This window comes from Canis lupus, chromosome 21 (assembly GCF_048164855.1).
Source record: "Canis lupus baileyi chromosome 21, mCanLup2.hap1, whole genome shotgun sequence".
NCBI lineage: Eukaryota > Metazoa > Chordata > Mammalia > Carnivora > Canidae > Canis > Canis lupus.
This window is the reverse complement of record NC_132858.1, coordinates 3,206,226-3,211,008: the sequence shown is the minus strand read 5'-3', so window position 1 is coordinate 3,211,008 and position 4,783 is coordinate 3,206,226. Positions and strand designations below refer to the sequence as shown.

At 50.3% G+C, this 4,783-nt stretch overlaps 1 long non-coding RNA gene across 2 annotated transcripts; it reads right to left on the bottom strand.

Moving 5' to 3' along the window:
• Nucleotides 1–563: 563 nt before the first annotated feature.
• LOC140613288 (uncharacterized) lies at nt 564–4,519 on the bottom strand. 2 transcript variants are annotated; one of them, XR_012014442.1, is made up of 4 exons: nt 4,284–4,519; nt 2,883–2,984; nt 2,400–2,529; nt 564–2,187 (listed from the first exon to the last, which is right to left on the bottom strand). It is a non-coding gene; the product is annotated as an uncharacterized lncRNA (long non-coding RNA). The 2 variants fall into 2 exon arrangements; XR_012014443.1 differs by having other exon boundaries at nt 2,883–2,978.
• Between the last annotated feature and the right edge of the window lie 264 nt (nt 4,520–4,783).

Here is a 4,783-nt window from a genome sequence, read left to right as displayed (position 1 = left end):
GGGCTCGTTTGCAGAGGCATGAAGACAAGTGAAGATTTGTCCTGAGTACCCCCTGCCCATGATGCCAGGCAACTCTTGGGGACCCTGCTTCCCCAGAAGAGGAAAATCAAAGAAGGAGCAGATTTTGGGACCTGAGATGATGTTTGTCTCCTAGTCAGAGAGCTGGGACACACCCTCGGTATGGATGGTGACGTTCCCTCCCACACGGAGCCCAGGTGGCTCAAGCAACACCACATGAATGTTTGTGGGTTCAGCCATTTTTTTTCTTGTGAGGAGGACATTGTGTTTAGGGGCGTTTCCTCTGTGGATCCATTGCACCTAATGTTGTTGAATACTATTCCAGAACAAATTAAGTCTGTCCTGCACTGAGGAAAATGTCAAAGCTTCAGGCCTGACTCTGCTGCCAGACATTCCTTATGTGAGTCAAAACTCAGAGCCCTCAGCCCAGGTGGCTCAGCGGTTTAGCGCCTCCTTCGGCTCAGGGCGTGATCCTGGAGACCTGGGATAGAGGTCCCAGACCTGGGATAGAGGACATCGGGGTCCCTGCATGGAGCCTGCTTCTCTCTCTGCCTGTGTCTCTGCGCCTCTCTCTCTCTCTCTCTCTCATGAATAAATAAATAAAATTTAAAAAGAAAAAAACTCAGCGCCCTCACCCTACTGGCCCCATGCCCGGGGTGATCGTCAGAGCCACAGGAAGAGCTTGGGCACCATGCTGGGGTACAAGAGGGGATCCTTACTACATGTCATGGGTCAACTGAGAACATCAGAGATACACACAGTTGGAGGTGAGCAATGAACACGTTTACACCCATCACCAGCAGGCTGCCACCAGAGGGGACCTTGGCAGGAATAGACCACCTGAGGCCAATTATACAGGTAGACAGCAGAGGGTGCTTTGGGCGACCTTGGGCCAGTGATCCAACCAGTGGGTGAAGACAGCACCCATTCTGTGAGTTCTTGTCAAGATTTGGGAGATTTTGTGCCTGCAGTTCCAAGCCCACCTTGTGTCACATCTGGCACAAAGTAAGCACTTATTAGAAGGTGGCACTTGACAGCCCAGGGCAGACCCTGAGCAAAGACATCCTGTCCCTTGGGGCTCCAGGATGGGCAGCTTTCTATGTATCCCTCACCCCAAAACTAGGCTCTTCTTGTGGCCTAAGAGATCTGAGGATAAAGGTATTGTTTGGTGGAGGGGGGAGGCCTCCAGAGAGGAAGCTGAGACCCAGGGGCAGAAGCAGCCACCCCCGTAAGCTCACTAAACCACTTGTCTCCGCCCCTGAGGACCCATTTTGGTGCCTGCTCAAACGTCTGAGCTGGCTTGGAAGGTGACAGCATCTGGTTTTTAGCAGGACAAAGAAATAATGATCCTCAGAGGATCTGATGATTACCTTGTGGTTTCCTTGGGAACCAAGTCCCCAGCTCACCTTGCTCAAGCTGTTCTCTCCTGCCTTGATCTGGGTCTCAAATCCAAGAAGGGCCAGGTCACTGCTGCAGAAGGTAGCCAGGAAGAGCCCCACCATTTCCCTTTTTTTAAAGATTTTATTTATTTACTCATGAGGGACACAGAAAGAGAGGCAGAGACACAGGCAGAGGGAGAAGCAGGCTCCATGCAGGGAGTCTGATGTGGGACTCAATCCCAGGACCCTGGGATCACGACCTGAGCTGAAGCCAGATGCTCAACCACTGAGCCACCCTGGCGTCCCCATTTCCCTGTCTTTCATGTAGGGTCCATATTTCAGGATCACCAGGGATGCCTACCTGCTGAGGGGAAAAATTCTTGCAAATAACTGTGACAAGAGTGATAGAATTAGATCAGCAGCATTCTGTAACTTCTAATCAAATCAGTGGTTCCGGCAATGACCCCCATCAGTTAGAACATTTAGAAGGAAAGCCACTGGCTGTTCAGTCAACAGCAGGCCACACCAAAGCGTAGTGGCCAACCACAACTTCACAGGACATCCTATAGTCAGTGGGCCCGTCTCTCGGGGGCCTCTCAGACGGCTGGAGTTGGGCAGAAGCTGGGGCCAGAGCCATCTGAGCTTTATCTTCTCTGTCATTCATGTGCCCATGCCTCGGTGGAGATGACCAGAAGAGTGGGGACAGCTGGGGCCTCTCTCTGGCCAGGTGGCCTCTCCTCAGGCTGACTTCCTCACAGCATGGCAGCTGGCTTCCCCCAGAGTGACTCTTCTGAAAGACAGAGAGGGAAGCTATAGGCTTCCTGTGGCTCAGCCTTAGCCTTGAAAACCCAGAGTCCCTGTGGCCACATTCTAGGGCAGAAAACAAGTCCTAGAGCCGACCAAATTCAAGGCGCTGTGACAGCATGAGGACTCAAATACAGGGAAGCATGGTTCATTGGAAGAACATCTGGGGAAGACTAGCTACCAAATGAGGAAGCTTACCAGGGAGGGGGCAGTCTGTCACCATCGGAAACCACATATCATTTTTAGTGCCACTAAAAGATCAGCAAGCTGCCCGTGTGTGCCTCCTAACACCGTGCAGTGGGAAGCCCAGCGCCATTCATGGAGTGTCCTTGTTTAAAAAAAAAAAAAAAATGGAACCTCACTCTATTTGAGACTCCAATGCTTACATTAATTCCCGGGAAGTATAGGGGAAAGCGGTCAGCAATATTATAAGAAAGCAGACAGAGGAGTCCAGAATGTGGAGCAATCCTCAGGAGAAATGACTTGGCGTATGCAGTAAGTCAAGAGCATTACATTAAAAAAGAGAAGAAAGAAGATCAGCCCTGGATTGGGGGCACTTTAGGAGACCAACCAAAACCCTGAGCTTAGACCTTTTCTGGATCCAGATTCCAGCAAACCAAGTGTAGTATAAAAAAGACACGTTTGAGGGATACCTGGGTAGCTCAGCGATTGAGCATCTACCTTTGGCTCAGGGTGTGATCCGGGGGTCCTGGGATCCAGTCCGGCATCGGGCTCCTCACAGGGAGGCTGCTTCTGCCTATGTCTGTGCCTCTCTCTCTGTGCCTCATGAGTAAATAAATAAATAAATAAATAGACACGGTTGAGACAAACAGAGACGCTTGATTACAGACTGGATATTAAGTGATCCCAACGGGTGATTATTTATATTGTTAGGTGTGATCATGGCTTTGGGCTTATATAAGAAAATGTGGAGGGTGGAGTGTGTGTGTGTGTGTGTGTGTGTGTGTGCAGAGAAATACACAGAAGTGAAGCATGTTATGATCGAGATTTTATTTTAAATACTCCAACAGAAAGAAAGAAAGAAAAAAAAGAGAGAGGAATAGATGAAGCAAATGTGTCCAAGTCTCACTACTTATCAAAACTAGGTGGGTGATGGGCACCAGGGGCTTTAGCAATACTATTCTTTCCACTTGTGTTGATGTTGGAAACAGTTCATAAGAAAAAGAAACAATTTTTGAGGGGCGCCATTGAGAAGGAGACTTTATCCCCCACGGCTGCTGGCAGCGCAACCTCACACCAGAACCATCCTTCACAGCAGAGCTCTGCTGCCCAGACCTCGACAAGAACAAGTGCAGCCTTTCAAAGTCACCTTTCACAGAGCCTCCCACCCCTCCTATTGTTAAGTGGGGGCTCTCCTCAGCCAGACAGAGGGTTTTAGCTCCTGTAGAACAGAAGGCCCCCACCTCAGGATTGCCCTTCTCCAGCATTCCAGCCCCTTTGGTGGGGATTGACATGGACACCAGACAGACCCTGCAGACCACTCACCGTATCAGGGAAGGTTTGAAGCAGACAGAGAAAACAAGGTCAAATACACATATAAGCCTACATGTGCACGTCCTCCTCCACAACATGAAAGGGAGAGAGGGGGAGAGAGAGAGAGAGAGAGAGAGAGACTCCATGAGGACTCATTGGCCATCGCCAGTCCTTCTCCAGGTTGGATGATGTGATGCTTCCTCTCTATAAAAAGAGAGGCTAAATCAGCAGGGCCCCCTCCAGACACCACCCTCCAGAGGTATCTCTTCCCTAGGTTTGGAACCTGCCTGTTTTTTAAATTCTTTCCTAATTTCAAGGTCATGGTCCTCAGATCAACATTTGGGAGCCCCAGGGCCTGAATGTATGGCCCCATGGTGCTTGGGTGGACTGACTCAACCCTCCTGGGCAGGAAAGGAGTGTGGAGAGATTACTGGCCTCAGGCTCAGCCTCAGACAGGTGCCACTGGGAGAGTCCCTGCTTCTCTGGGCCTCATCTGTAAGCCAGAGTGGGGCCTGATGCTGGACACCGACCTCTGAGGTTCTGCAAAGGGCAAAAGGGTGAGGAGTAAAATACTGAGCACCTACTCACCTGCTCACCGGGCCAAGGCTGATGGCTTGTTTGACACGCAGCAACACACAGCAACTACCAGTGAGTCTGATTTTTCACGGGTGGGCCTGAATCCAATATCCCACCTTTCCAAGGACAACCCAGGCCAGCCCAAGTTCTCCCCAGGAAATGTCATCTGCACCCCAGGTCTCACTGAGCACACAAGACATGGAGCTTTGCAAAGAAGGCAGATGGTTCAGGATGTGACGGCACAGGAGGATATCTGATGTGGTTTGCCCAAGGAAAGTCACATGCCCAGTCGGGAAGCCCTCGGCCCCAGAAGAACTCTTTGGAACCGTTATGTAATCAAAGAATTCAACCCAAATGAATATACCAAAGTTCACTCAAGTTCTGTTCTTTCCCATAATTAACGAGGTTGTGGAGTCTCTAGTATACCTGTCTACCAGTATGCCTGTCTACCTTCTAGCTGGATGATGACATGAGAACACACTGTGGGAACACACTGGCACACACACACTCAG